Raw genomic sequence first — 15,951 nt, 5'->3', positions numbered from 1 at the left:
TGCTCACTTATAAGCAGGAGCTAAACATTGAGTACACATGGACACAAAGAGGGGGAAAGTAAACAGCAAGGCTACTTGAGGGGTAGAGGTAGGGAAGAGGAGGACAATTGAAAAACTACCCCAGTCAGGTACTATGCTCGCTATCTAAGTGACAAAATCAGTTTACTCCAAACCCCAGCAATATGCTATTCACCCATGTAACAAACTTGCACATGTAACCCTTGAACCTAAAATAAAAGTTGGAAGAAAAAAAAAAAGAAAAATAGGTGTTAACAAAGAAATCCAAGTTTAAAAATAATAATAGCTAACTACAAGCCAAACATAAGTGATCCACAAACATCCTTTTACTTAACCCTCCCAAAAATCTATGAGGTAGGTACCATAAATATCCCCACTGTGCAGGTAAGAAACTGAAACACAGGCATCATTAATAACTTGCCCAAGTTCACTATGAAGGGGTACAAGTTTATTCCAGGCAATCTGGCTCCCAAACCCATTCTCCTAAACCCCTAGGCTATATTACTTATCATAATTCAGAAACACAGGTTAAACTAACTTCAACATTTTCCCTTTCCATGGGACTTCTCAGAGACTTTCAGTCATTCTTCTTCCCTCCTTCCCCCTTCAGTTGTTGTGCAAAACAGGTTAGGCAAGCCTTGGTGAGGCTGGGTATGTGAGGGATCCCACAAGCTACTGAGAAGAGCAGCAGAAGACATTACCTTTCCCCATCCCCACCCCCAGCCCCTCCAGTACAAGCAGCTTCATGGTGAACACTGGGAATCGGAGAGGGAGAAAAGAGATCACTGCCAGGAGAGAAGGGCCACTGTGGCCATCTGGGCCCACAGGAAGGGGTAGGAGATAGGGGGCACCTGGAGGTCCCATTATTTCTCTAGTCTACCTCCTCTCCTTGTGACTAAAATAAGGCATTGTTCCTCTGGTTTCTGGATCATGGGGTGTCAGTCCCAGGAGTCCCAGACCCAAGGGCAGTGGGAAGGAACCAGAGTGATGGTAGAGTGGGCAAGGGCAGAAGCTCTTTACTACTCAGTACAGAAAGATGTCACTATTATAACAACCAGCCCTGGTTTCCTTCACATTTCACATATATTCAGCTTCAACATTTCCAAAGCCCATTCACCTTTGATTTCATTTGACTGATAGGGTAACTCTGAGATCTCAGCAGGACAGACATCATTATCCTCATTTTGCATATTAGGAGCCTGGGACTCAACAAGTGAGTACAAGAACTGATTCCAGAAAAGAAGTCTGAATCTGGTACTCAGTATTGCTGCAATACTGAGGTTCCATCCAACCTCAAGATTTGTCCTGCACTGGAGCATGATCACCTTACAGGAAGCAGTGGGCCCAAAGGTTGTACAGTTTTGCTACCCAGCCCTGCCACTTCCCAATTTGGGAACCTAAGCAAGTCTCTCACCTGAGAATTCACTCCTCTGAATACAAGCACCTCATCTGTGTGCACTGGTACCCACCTCACAAGGAGGTTGTGAAGACTAAATATACAATGTCAGAACATCCCCCAGTACAGGACCTGACACATATAGGAGGTAATCAGGCATGGCTCTGATCCCTCTCTGAGCCAGCCTACCTTCCTCCAATCTCTGCCCACCTTCAGATCCCCTAGTATGAGTCTGAAACAACTTTCTTTCACAAGAAGTTCATTTTTAAAATGGCAGGTGAGAAAGCCAACCACAGACTGGGCAAGATTGAAGGCCAAGTTCACACAACTGGAAAGCTATCTTTTGATGGGAAGAGGCAGATGTTCTGTCTGTCTACTCAGCACCTACTTACCCCTCCAGCAACTGGTCCTTTGGTAACTGGTCCTCTCTCTAGGCTGCTAGACCTCACTCCCCAAGCTTAGAGATGAGCATGTGACCTGGGCAATCAAAGCTTTCTATCCTACAGGCCACAGTGATTGGCTCAGAGATGAACACATGACCTAAACCTAGCCAGTGGAATTCCATTGGGGGTTTTTGTTGAAACTACAACAAAATCCAGCCTGAAGATTTGTCCTCAACTAAAGCAAGATTTGTCCTCAACTTGACCTTCCACTGGGCTTGAAGCTGGGAGGGTATAAACATGGGTATATGTGTCAGGACCACCACATGGACAGAGCATGCCTAACAGCAAGAATGGCAGAGCTGAAAGACAGAAAAGGCAGCATCCCAACAATGTTGTCTGAGTCCCCAAATGCAGCCATGCCTGACTCTGAGTTAGCTGTGTGCTAAAACATAACCTAAGTAGTCTACGTCTACTTAACTTCAGTACATAAATTTCATAATCCCACATACCCAAAACTAAGTAGAATGTAGGGTTAACACTGACCAGTGTATACATGGGTGAAAGGCAGTATCTATCCACAAGTAAGAAAAGAAAGAAGAATATTAGGAACCTAAAACTGGGAACTTTCTGATATGCCCAGAACCCTACCTGAACTTATATATATGAACACACACATCACCCACTACCCCCAACACATCCCACACACATACCCATGATCCACATAAGCACACACACACACACACACACAGTTCTAGCCTGGGAGCCCACACTAACCAGATGTGGCTTATCCTTTCCAGCTGATCCTGATCCTGGTCTCATTGCTCCCGTCCACAGCCCAGCACCACAAGCAAGCCACACAGTGTGCCATCCCCTCCTCCCCTGCCATGCTCCCACTAAAATTCTCTCCCCTCACCCACTGCCTGCCATGCCTCCTCCTCTCTCAGCCCCACAGAACAGCTCTCCTGCCTCAAAAAGCTGTCCCTGACTCATTTCACTCCATCCCTGCCAAGTTCCCGTCACCACTTGGCTATTTTGCACTTCCACAGAAGGAATAATTTGCACTTGTACCCTGTATGGGTTTATACATGTTTGAACATTTTTTTTTTGTAGGCAGCATATTGAGGAGGTGAGGAGGCTCATGGCAGACCAGGCTGGGTTCAAATCCAATGGCATCTTCACACACTGTGGGACTCATGCTCTGACCCTTGGGGCACTCATCTGTGGATGAGAGGATTTGACCTCTAGCCACCCTCCTTCCCTGTAAGCATCTCATGAGGAATAAGAAAGAGACAGTGTGGAAACTTGTTCAACAGAAAAAGGCTGTTCATGTCAGTTGTGAAGATCAGAGCTTGTTTGGCAATGTTGCAATATTGTACCATCCTTGGGCCTCTCCTCTAAGTCCCTCTCCCTGTTCTTCTCTCTAGGCAGTTTTCTCAGTTTGGTGTATTAAATTACCCATCAGGAAGTTGCCCAGATAGTAGCTGGCTCAAGCAACCACAGTGTGTGAGCCTTGAGGGCCCAGGGAATTATTGACTCTCAGGCCACGACGCAGTTTTGGGAGGCTGAGCTTCCCATTTGCAGTCTATTTCAGTGGGCCACATGGAGCATGGAATACACACAGGAGTGGAAAGACGTGCTTCCACCCTTTGCCCCTCATCTTGCTAGCTGTCTATTAAGAAATTAAGAATTGCAAATCTGAATAGAGCATGTATCCTGCATAATTTTGGTCTGGAAAGAGGTGATCCCTAGCCAGGGAAATAAACACCAAAAGCCCCTTGCAAGTATTGCAGAAGTGATCAGCAGGTGCTCTCCCAGGAGACAGTGACCAGAGTGGGGGGTCCTTTCTCTTCCCTTCTAGGGAAGGAGCAAACCACCTACAGAAAGGACACATCTGATAGACACTGTGGGCTGAAGGAAGGGGACATTGATTCTCAAATGTGTCTGCACTCGTGTCCACTTTCTCACCAGTTCCTCCAGTTTTTCATTCAATGAACACATGTTTTCACTTGCTCTGTGCCAGGCATTGTACTAGGAGCTAGGGATGCAAAAATCAAGAAGCAATTCTCTGCTCAAAGGACACCCACATATAGTGAAGGAGGCAGATAAATTAAATCAACAACTGTGAAGAGTGTGATCAGTATTGTGACAGAAAGTAAGAACACGGTAGGAGGGCCTGTCCTAGCCTACGGATCCATGGCAGGTTCGGGGGACGGAGGCAATGTTTGAACTGAGCCAGAAGTTGGAGGTGGCAAAGGGTGGGGTGGAAAGAGATTAAAAAATAAATAAAAAGAGACGCCTTCCCTGAAGGAATTCTAATCTTGCTGAGTAGGAGCAGTGAGATGAGGAAGAGGAAGAAGGCTTATAAAGTATTGCAGAGACAGGGAGAGATGAGAGAGCAAACTTAATAAAGATTGGAAAGTAGGTAGGGATGCCTGGAGCAAAAGGTCCCATAAGGGAGAGGAGCAAAAGACACCAGCAGCCCTGTCATGCTGGGCCTGTGCTGAGCTAAGGAGTTTGGGCTTTCTTCTGAAAGCTGCAGGCAGCTTCTGAAGGCAGGAGGTGACATGACCAGATACAAAACATTCAAGTAGTGATTCTTGAGAATCTGGAACACCAATTCTTTGCCAAAGAGGGAGGCGGAGCAGGACAAAGTGAGTTCTCAAGGCATTAGCAGTCTGGTGGAAAAGACACCAGGGAGAGCTCTTTCCTGATTTGCCTCCACTGTCTGAAGCCTCTCCTTCTCTCTCCTTTTTTCCTCCACTGACTTCATTAATGTTGATTTTCTTTGGGATTCTATCCTGGACCTTATTCTAGCCTCTCCTCACTCTACATATCAGTGGCTCTCAAAGTCCTGGGTAGCGACAAGCAGCATCAACATCACTCGGGAATTTGTTAGAAATGAACATTCTCAAGCCCCACACAGACCTACTGAATTAGAAACCCTGGGAGTGAGACCTAGCTACATGTAGTTCAATAAGCCCTTCAGGTAATTCTAAGGCACACTTAAGTTCAAGGGTGACTGATTTAATCAGTCCTGGCTACATATGAGAATCACCTGGGAGGCTGTTTACACACACACACATCCCGAACCTGAACACACACACCTCTCTCTCTCTCTCTCTCTCTCTCTCTCTCTCTCTCTCTCTCTCTCTCTCTCTCTCTCTCTCTCTCTCTCTCTCTCTCTCTCAAATTAGAATCTCGGCGCAGGGCCCAGGGACTGGCAATTCAGATGTGCACCCTGGGTTGACACGAAACCACTGGCCTAGAGCAGCGCTTCTCTGACCTTAACACACCCATAAATGCCCTGAGGATGTTTTTAAAATTCAGATTGTGACTCGCGAGACCAAGATTCTGCTTTTCTAACTAGGTGACGTCAATGCTGCTGGTCTGCAGACTTCACTCTCAGTAAGGAGGGTCTACCTTCCCAGTGTCCTTAGACTATCAGCTTCAACTACCAACTGTGTGTTAGTAACACTCCCCAGACCTAGTCCCTGCCTCTCTTGAGCTCCTAACCTGTAAGAAATATTTCCAGGTGAAGAACCCACTCACACCTCCAACTCAACACTCCCTAATTCACCTCATCCTATCCACCTCTCCCAGATTTCTACTCACCTTGGATGTTTACTAGCTCGGTAAACCAGTCTGTTCACCCAAATCAGGATAGGCCATGTCCTGAAGCCAAAATAGGACAGTTTTTAGAAGATATTCCCTTAAAAGGTGAACCCAAATCCCCAGGCTCTTGGGCCATCCCCTTACTTGAGAATTCTAGCCCTCTGCAAAGAACACTCTCCCCTCATATTTGTGAGGTTTCCAAGAGGGGCTTTGGGTGAGCCCCTGGGGGCTCTGTCACTACTCTGAATGATGACAAAACAAAAGGTCATCGGATAGGAGAGTAAAAGGGTCCCAGGGGACTTCAGGGGAAGAGACATTGGAGTATTGGGAACTTTCTTGAACTTAATCTTCCTGATACATTAAGGCTAGCATGTTTGCATATACGAATGTGAGTTCAGACTCCCAGGCTCTGCAGGGTTTCTGAGGATGGGCTACAGGTAGCCCAGCCCCTGGCAACTGAGAGAGCAGCAGTGTGGGGTGAATGGCCAATGCACCTGATCTCAGTCCCACTGAGTCTCCAGCACCTCCAGCCACTCTCCATGCCACAGTTTAGAGGTCATGTACCCGTGGCACCCTTCTCTGGGGCTTCTTGACCTAGTCTCCATCCCTGTTTTAACAGAGTGGCAAGAACAAAGCTTAATACTTGACTTCCCAGATGTAGGAGAAGGGATGCAAAGGGAGGATCCTCATTTCCTGGGATCTGAATGACATCTTACTAGTGCAGCCTAAAATTGTATCCCCTCATTCTCACCTCATGTCATCTCTGATGGATCTTATTACCAGCGAACTGCATTCAGCCAAGGTCTTCTCCATCTGGCACTTGTACAATTGATGCTTTTAAACCTAAATGTAGAAATTTACATATGTCTCTGTTAACTTTCATCTTTTTGGTTCAGCCCCCATTCTAGTCTATCAAAATCACTTTGAACCACTATCATATCTTCAGTTGCAGAATTTTTCTTTCCAACTTTCTGTTATCTACAAATTCAATAAGCATGTCTGAGGTATGCTGTGTTAAAGAAACTCTGGGCTCAGGAGTCAGGGAGATAGGCACTAGTCCTAACCTTCTATGTGACTATAGAAAAGTTATCTAACTTCTCTGAATCTCAGTGACATGACCTCTAGAAATCCTGCTAGCTCAAAATTCCACGAGTTCAGGTTCTGCAAGCAAATCTCTTGGTTTAAAACCTAGCTCTACCACTTATACGATGTATGACCTTGAATAAGCCACATAACCTCCCTGTGCCTGTTTCCTCATCATTAAATGAGTGACATTATAAAATCAGTATAATTATATAAGCATATATTACATATAAGCTCATATTATCAATGTTCTATATTGCATATTATTTCTAAGTATATAATTATAAGTATACATGTGTAAATTTATAACTATGATAGTAGTATCTGCCTCATGAGGTTTTTAGAATTAAATGAATGAATTTATATCAAATGCTCAGCTCATGCCTGGCATCTAAATAAGTGGTCAATGAATGTAACTTTATTAGTTAAGACAAGCAATTGGTTAAAGAAAAAACTCAATAGAATAGGACCAAGAGAGAATAAGATGAAATCCAAGACTGAATTCTATAAAAGTCTTCCGAAATATGACCAGATGTCCTAGTTTTTGAGGGCAATCCTGATTTACTCCTTCTGTCCCAACATTATTATCAACACTGCCCCGTGCCAGACACAGAGATGAGCTACCCAGATACCCACTCAAGGAAGGACTTGCTGGCCCCCTGAAAGGAATGTGGTTACCTACTGCTGTGTATTCCTCAGTACCACCTTAGCTTTAGAGCCAGTAATCCTGGCCAATGGCTGAGCAAGTTAGTACAGGGACCCAGACATTTTCACCCAACAAAGGATTCTTCTAATAGTCAGCATTGATTCCAGAGCTCCCCACTGGACTGAAAAGACTCTGGCAGGTCTGCATTGTGCGTTCACAGCAATTCCCTACCTCATTCTACTTCCTCCTTCACTTTTCTTTCACTTCCTCCCCAATAAACCTTTTGCCCTCTGGTCTCATGTCTGCTTCCCAGAGTACTCAGCTGACACGTCTCCTTCTACTCTCAAAAATGAACCCATGTGCATAATAAGTTAGATGTTCACCCTATCCTGAAACCTTTAATGTTGCTTCAGCCACCATGACTCCCACATATTAAAAAATGTGTGTTTCCTTTACCTTTACTTCAACCATTATGACTCCCACAATTACATAATAATTATCATATATATTATATCATATATAATTATGTAATATGTGAAACACACATTTTTTTCCTCTTAATCATGGAGATAATGTGTGACTGCAAGGTCTCTAATGTGCTCAAGCCAGGCTCACACAAGTACGGCCTTTCCCCTGGTCTGTCTAACTGGAAGACTGTAATAGAAACTTTGACCAACATATGAAGTTGATTTGGCAAAACTTAGTAACCCATGGTGAGTTCTAATGATCACAACATCTTTCCTACGCTTTCATAAACCAAGTGTTTAATACTCCATTATAGGGATTTTTCTGGCTTCCAAATCTGTGGCCTTAGTTCACATCTCCCAGTTCTCTCTGCAGGGTATGTACAGTTTGTTCTCCTGGCTCTCGCCCTTCCTTACCTCTCTCAGTCCTCAGTGCCATCTTCATACCTTCATCTTTGTGGCCCTATCATTGCCAGCCTGTGGGGAGAACTGCATAGTTCCAGGCTCCTGGATTCACAGTCCAGCTCTGCAGCAATTCTTCGGCCAAAAGTGGGCCTACTCTTGAATCTTCTCTGCCTCCTTTCCCCTGAGCCCCTGTGCCCCACTCCTCCACCCTGTCCTCACACTCTCCCCCACCTTCCAAGCTTCCCTGCCCTCCTGCTAGTCCAACCGACTCTTGGGATCTAGATCAAGCTCCATGCCCCTCATGAGGTCTTCCTGATCCCCATGACAACCACAGTGACTAAATACAACTGACCTAGTCCAGCAAACGCGACCAAGCTTTGCCTGCAGGCCATGCAACCCGCTGGGCAACTCTGCCACCTTCACTGTTTCCTGGACTCCCAGTAGGCTCCTGTCAGTGTGAGGCCCTGCCCTCTCAAGGCAGCTGGTCCCAGTGGAGGAATGGACCAGAGGACGGAGTGGGAGGTGGAAGCATTCCCACCTCCTGAACTCCCTGAAAGTTTCTTTTCTTGATCATGGGTAGCTCCACTGGTGGCTCTTCCAAGACCTATGGTTTCCCTTGTCCATACCTAGGTACTGACCAATAATGTCCTCCAGTCCCACTATATCCAGAGCCCAGAGGTATGGCCTGGCACCTCACTGCCTCCCTGCTGTTAGGTGCTAAGCCGTTGGCAGGTCCTTTCAGGGAGAGCGTAGGGAAGAGGTAGAGGGCTGAAGAGTCGAATGCCCACTTCTTGGCTGTAGTAAAATTACCTCATGAACATAGCAGGTAGTACTCAGACACTCCTGTTCCTTTTTTGGCAGACATGGGTGTTTTCTCTCCCACAGACTTGCTTACTTTGCCATCCACAAAGAGTAAATAAATTCTGTCTAGCCTTTTCTCATTTATTCACTTATTGTGTGATATGTTCAGTGCTGGCTGGGCACAGTGGTTCACGCCTGTAAGCCTAGCACTTTGGGAGGCCAAGGCAAGCAGATCACTTGAGGTCAGGAGTTCGAGACCAGCCTGGCCAACATGGTGAAACTTCATCTCTACTAAAAGTACAAAAATTAGCTGGGCGTGGTGGCATGTGCCTGTAATCCCAGATGCTGAGGCAGGAGAATCACTTGAACCCGGGAGGCGGAGGTTATAGGGAGACAAGATCACACCATTGCACTCCAGCCTGGGCAACAGAGCAAGACTCTGTCTCAAAAAATGTGTGTGTGTGTGTGTGTGTGTGTGTGTGTGTGTGTTCAATGCCCACTGTGTAGCAGGAAAAGTTGGGCATCTTAGCCTCAGGCTTCAAGGCCCAGAATCTAACTACTCTGCTAGCCTCTAAAAGCATCTCAGTGTCCTTCTTCCTTCCTTCAAATCTTAAATCACCTACTAGTAAGCACATTGTGAGACTATCAGTAGATCCTGAGAAAATTGTACTTCAGGAGAGAGTGACAATAGTTCAATAATAATATTCATTGGTTTGTTTATTTATTGAATATACAAATATTTATTGGGTATTTATTGTGTGCCAGGCAGGCACTGTGCCAAACAAAACAAACTTTAGCGCTGCATAGTCTAGTGTCTGAGAGAGACATTAAACAAATTGGCCCACTAGTAAGTTTATCATCACAAATGGAGGAAAGTGCTTGGAAGAAAAGGACAGGTTAAGAAAGACAGAGGATGCCACGATTGGCTTGTCAGGAAGGTCTCAAAGCTGAGCCCTGAGGGACAAGCAGGGTTGACTGGGAGAGGATGGGGGACCTCTCACCCACTACGTGCCTTCTTCCTCCACTCCTGGCATGCCCCCTTCTCCCACCATTCTCAGGACCCAAAACAAAGAGGCTCCTCCAACCACTGCCTGGAGCACTCTGTTCTATCTTCGAAATGCTGATCTCAGCCCAGGGGCAGATACTACCCGCAAGCTGAGTTTGTGGCATTCCTCGACTTCCTAAGAGCCAGTTCATCAAAGCATACACAGAAGTATGCTATCAAGCTCGGGAGAGGGGTGCAGGCAGCAACGGCCCTGTTCCCAGAAGCCAGGGACTGCTGTACCACTGCAGGAGCTGAGCTTCCAGACAGGGGCTTTGGAATGGCCACATTAAGAATGATTGTGGCAATAAAGTTCTATTAGCCATCTGGAGCAATTGCATGCTCTCCAGGGCCAGGCACTAGGTCGCTGATGGCCCAACAGATGTGGGCAGAAAGAGGCTCCCAGGGATGGGAACGGCTGACTGTCTGGAATGGAGGTCAGTTAGAGGGGGACTCCAGCAGGAGCACCCAGCTAAAGCAATCTGCATGAATTCTGTTTCCATTTTAGATATGATCCTTACAACATGTGAGGGATATTATCATCTAGAAAACAGATTGCCTTTCCATGGGTAAATCTAAAAGATATATATGACGTATCAGGGATTTACAGGAAAGTTCCCTCCTCCCCAGGCTGACTCTTCCACCAAGGCTACATCATTTGGAGTCAAGCAAATTCATGTTCAAACTCTGCATTTAATTGGTTGTGTGATCTTGGGACTTGCATAAAATCTCTGAGCCTTGGTTTCTCCCTTATAAAATGAATACGATAACCCCTCTCTTTACCACCTTCTGGGAAGATGAAATCAAATGGAGGAAGTAGAGCACCCACCGCATCCTACCCATACCCTGTCAAGACTCCAGCTGTGGTCTTGGCCAGAGGTGGACGGGAATGCAGTTGGAGCTGACTAATGAGGGAGAAGCCCTGGTGTCCCCCTCCCATTTCAGGTACTTCCATCCCACAGCCAAAACCCAGTTATTCTTTGGCCTACACACTTCTCAAGAAAGCACAATGTGCTTCCATCCCCCATCTTGTGAGAGCGAATTAACAGGAGCACAAACACAGGTGTCACTATGATTTATGGAGTAATTAATAAACAATTAAGGTGTCTTGGAGCACAATCACACATTTTATTTCAGCAGCCTTGCATGGCAATAGCTTGGCTTGCCCACAGTCAGTGTTGGGAACACACCTGGCCCATAGTCCTGGGTGATTTAGAAGGATGTGTGGTTTTTATGTAAAGCCAGCGTTGCGGGTAGACACCGCCTGAGAGGTGTAAAGTCGGACGCACTGTTGCCAAAAGCAGCCAGCCCTAAGCCTGCACTTCACTGTGTTAGGTCTCTGCATGGGCTCTGTACCACCCTGGGGGTGAAAAGCCCCTCTGGAAAATCTGCTCACAGGCTACTGGCGAGGCACACAGACCCCTTGTTGCTGCCTGTCCCTGCTGTAAGCATGCTCTCGAGGCTGGTGTGCAGCCCCATTTCTAACTAGCGCCTACCGCCTGTGTCCTGCATGAGAAGAGACACCATTCATCCCCTCCTCTCCTGGGGTTCAGAAACAAGCTTCCCCTGTAGCCAACAAGACTCCTTCCTTTCACCCCCACCCCAGCCAGTATACCAGGTTCCCTCCCCTTGGAGGCACCGCCAGGGGACACCGTGGACATCCTCCCATCTGTCTCTCCCCACATTACATCGAGTTCCATCTCTAAGCCTTGTCTTCACACCTCCTAAACATGGCTCCAACCTGCCCACTCCACCCCCACCCCACCAGTCCTCTGCCCTCCTCTTCAGCCTTTGGTGAACCTCTCTCCTGCTCCCTCTGTGTACCACACTGGATGCAAACACTGTCCCCTGCTAGGCTGACTCAACTCTTCTGTCTCCTCTGATGTGTTAAGGCAACACCTCATGACCCCCATCCTCACTGACCACCCAAGCTGGCCCCTTCTTCCACTAGCACCAGCTGACATTCTCACTGCTCACTCCTTTCCCCAACCCAAATTCAAAGCCATTGGAGAGAACCCAGTTTCCAGGTCTCTTTTTCCAAGAAGACTTCCCTGATCAATCTCTTCCACCCTGAAGCCTGCCAACAGGGTCAGCAAGCGCTATGCCTGGTTTTTGGTTTTTGCTTGCTGCACTTGCTTGTGGAGTAGGATGGCATAGAGGTCAAAAGTGAAGCTCCCAGGGTGAGACAAACCAGGGTTCAAGTCCTGGCTCTGCCAGTTGCTGGCTGCGTGACCATAAGCGAGTTATTTAAACTCTCTGTACTTTAATTTCCCCATCTATAAAATGGGGATCATTATTTTGAAGAATAAATGAGCTAAAGTGTTTAGCATAGTGGCTGATATGTGATAAATGCTCAGTGAAACTTAGTTCTTTATTATCTCACACACACACAATCTTTATAATTAGATTTTAAATGCCACAAAGACAAGCACCAATTCAAATCTGTTTTAAACTGGGAGAAAGACAAGCTGGCGCTCAGAAGCCACTCCTTCTCTGGCTCCCACACCGGCCCTGATCCTGTCTTTCACTTCAAGCTTTCTTTTCTTTCCTTCCCATTGAAACTTCAGTCTTGAGTGTCTATCAACAGCTGACATCCCAAGCTCCCTGAAAACTGTAGTTAGCTCTCTGTGTCTCCAGGCTGAGGTGAGAATACAGTTGCCAGGTAAAATACAGTATGCTCATGCACTCATTAGGAACACACACACACACACACACACACACACACACTTTCTTGTTTACTTGAAATTCCAATTTTTAACTAAGTATCCTGTATTTTGATTTGCTAAGCCTGGCAACCTTAGGTGGGAAGTGCTCAGGGAGGAATATCTGGTCCTCAAGCACTATGTTTTATTTCTCCAACTGGGAAATTCCACTACAACCAAATTTGTTTGTCTGGGGCCCTGTCCTACAAGCCTGAGATTATGTTTGTTATGGTCAACTCAATTCTTCAGTAAACATTTCTAAATGCAAATAAGCATCAAAGCCTTGCAAGCCCATCTGGCGGTTTAACAGACTTCCTGACGTTCTCCCATTCCCTACTCTTAGGACGCCCTGTCCTTATCACATGGGAACACACACACTCACAAAGGGAAAAACCAATATGATTAATGGGGGGCTACAGTCATCTTTACTATCCCTTCCAATTTTTGACCTTGCATGTGGAATGTGGGTAGAATACTCACTGGTGCTTTTATGTCCCAAAATTCTCTGAGAGATGATCATTATCTTGACTGGGTATAGAACTCTTAGATCATAATCCTTTTCTTTCAATGTTGGTAAATATTGTTCCACAGTCTTCCGGTTTCCAGTTCTGCAAATAAATGTAAAAGCCTTTTTTGTAAATGTCTCATTTTTTTCTATCCACAGTCTGTAAAATTTTCTCTTTCTTTGGAGCTCAGCAATGCCTCCTATGCCAGGGGTGTGTCCATTTACAACAATCCTGGAACCCTCAGTCAGCCCTTCCTTACTACAGACCATGTCTTTCTTCAGTCAGGAAATGTTTCATCTATCATTTCTTTAACTATTATCTCTCCATCTACCCTTCTAGAACCCCTGGCTTTTTCATATTAGATTTCTTGGTTCTATTTGTTAGCGTTTTGCTCATAAGCACCATATCTCTGTATTTTGCATTTTTACTTAGTATGTGAGCTGTCTCCCATATGATCACCAGAACACTAATTTGGTTCCCAGTAGTGACCAGTCTACTTTATAGTTTGCCTATAAAATTTTTTAAATTAAAAAATCACTTCTCATTGTTTTAGAAAATTCATGTTGTCCTCTGGATTTCCTTGAGAACTCTTCCAATGTAATAAAGCTCTCTTCTGCCAGATCATTTTGTTCTATCTCAGTACAAGCCACCTATTCTCATTGTTTACTAAATCCCTGTAAGTGGATAATGAGTTTTCTTTTTCTACTCATGATTATGTGTTCCCTGGGCACTTATACCATTTGGGCTGTTTAGGGTTTCTCAAACTAGAAGGCATCAGAGAGATGGTGGATTTGTGCCTCCTGGTGTGCTGGTAGTGAATAAGCTGTCCAACAATTACCAGCACCCTCTCTGCAAGGGGTGAGGAAGCAGCTCTGTCCCACATTCCCTGACACAGGACAGTGTGGCAGTCTTCACACCCTACCACTCTGGCTCATACCCCTGATCCCTTAAAAATAGCCAATCAGAATTAGGTTAGACCGTGCAGTCGAACCCTGGCCAAAAGGGGAACGACACAGCAGTAAAGGCTACCTGCATCAGGAATAAGAACCCCTTCCCCTCCTTGTCCATGTGTGCTCTCTCACCATTACTCCATCTATAAAACTCACTCTTCTATAGAAGTAAATTTCCTTGCTAAGAAAATTCTTTGTCTGAGCGTTAGTTCTCCTTTTCAGCACCAAGGAACAAGCATTTGTTTCTACCTGCACCACTGGTCAGCAGGCTCAGGCAGCATTTGCAGGGACGACACACATCCAGCAACAGGTGCAGCAGCTCTGAGGGTCCCTCAGGCCCTCTTAGCCGTTAGGCCTCTCAGGAAGTCTTGAAATCTTTCTTCTTCACCCCAGTCCCTGAGAATGGAGAGCCTTCTCTACCTTAATCACTTGGTCCTCACCTGAACCAAACTCCCAGCATTACATCTGCCTTCAGGCTCACCAGCGGGCGCACCCACAACTGCTTGACTCCACTAAGGGAACCATGATGGCAAAAGCCTGGAGCACAGCACAGGGCTGGGGACTGTCCTCAGGGAACCATCTTCCCTTAACCTCCACTGTAAATACTACTGTTCTAAACCTCCTCATCACAATCTTGGAAAAAGCACAGTTCCTCTGGAATAGCTGCATGAATATCTAGCTCCTTTCAAGGCAGTTATGGGAGAGCAGAAAATAATCTGAGCTTAGAATCTAAAATCTTGAGTGTGAGACCCAGCTCTGAGCATTTTGTAAATGTTGAAGTGCTGTGTCACCATGAGTTATCTCTGTAATCATATTACTGAACAAGACTAATTCCAGGCCTGAGTCCTACACAGGGCCCTTCCAGTGCTCTCCCAGGAAGCAGATATTTTTCTGCAGAGCACTCCACTCAAATTCTTTAGGGAGAGAGAACTACGATAACTCAAAGGCAAAGTAACAATAGCAGAGCCGATGCCATATTTTCATAGCATGTTTATGAGGACATCATATGGAAGAGAGCTAAAGGGCTTACTGAAGTCAGGATATTTTACGTCTATTGCTTTTGCCTTATCTTCCAGACCTGTCATTCTGACCTGGAGGAAATTAAATCGGTCTGATGTGATTGGTTCCCTGCACAGTCATATTGGTTTTCATCCAGCATCCTCTGGTTTTCTGGTATTTGTAAATTAATTATTGGATGATTTCTTATAATATTTATCTTAATAGTGCCTGTCATAGCACATGACATTTATAATATGTTTTTTAGTTTCTTGGCAAAATGAGCTCAGTAAATGTAAAATATTATTGTGGGCCTCTATCAAAGGTGTCAGATGACCCTGCATGAGGATGAGTGGACAGGTTGGGCTCTCTCTGAGCAGGATATGCCACTCACTGAGTACTCTCTCTGGGAAAGGGAACTGCAGAAATTATCCTTATCATCATCTAATTTGCAAAACACAACCACTTTTTCCTTCTTCCTTCCCTGTTCTCACTCGCTCCTGTGGTCCACTAGGTAATATACCTGTCTAGAAAATACTCCTTTTTTCAGAATGAAGACATCTTTTGACCACATATGATCACTTAACCCAAGAAAGATGTCAGCAGTGTCTACCTTGCCCCAATACCTGTCAATTCAGATATTCTGGAAGCCAAACCTGGGCTCCAAGTTGCAGCCGCAAACCACAAGCAGAAGTCTGCAGCACCATTTCAGGACCTGTTATGAAAGAGAAAAATACAATTCAGGGGAATGGGACTTCTAGGCTCAATGCCCCACTGGCTGGCTGGAGCAGGTCCACACAGACTCTCAGGCCTTCACCTGCCCAGTGAAAGGACTTGACTAGATGTCCTCAGAGGGTCCTTCCAGAGTATAGTTCTGTTCGATATTGGGTTCTTAGTACACAGACATGGCAGATGCACTCTTAGACCATAGTAGAATCAGATTCTCT

General features: G+C 45.7%; 1 long non-coding RNA gene across 2 annotated transcripts in view; it reads right to left on the bottom strand.

Annotated features, from left to right (window-relative positions):
* LOC108588865 (uncharacterized) overlaps positions 1-15,722 on the bottom strand; it is a 36,905-nt gene extending 21,183 nt beyond the window's left edge. Inside the window, exons 1-4 of one of the 2 annotated variants that reach the window (XR_013528797.1) lie at positions 15,661-15,722; positions 13,033-13,160; positions 6,161-6,252; positions 5,410-5,469 (exon numbers count right to left, since the gene is read on the bottom strand). This is a non-coding gene — a long non-coding RNA (uncharacterized LOC108588865). Of the gene's footprint in view, positions 1-5,409; positions 5,470-6,160; positions 6,253-13,032; positions 13,161-15,630 lie in introns of both variants that reach the window. The other variant, XR_004735974.3, reaches the window with a different exon arrangement.
* Positions 15,723-15,951: the final 229 nt, after the last annotated feature.

This window comes from Callithrix jacchus, chromosome 17 (genome assembly GCF_049354715.1).
Source record: "Callithrix jacchus isolate 240 chromosome 17, calJac240_pri, whole genome shotgun sequence".
In the NCBI taxonomy this organism is placed as follows: domain Eukaryota; kingdom Metazoa; phylum Chordata; class Mammalia; order Primates; family Cebidae; genus Callithrix; species Callithrix jacchus.
This window is presented reverse-complemented; position numbering and strand designations above follow the sequence as displayed.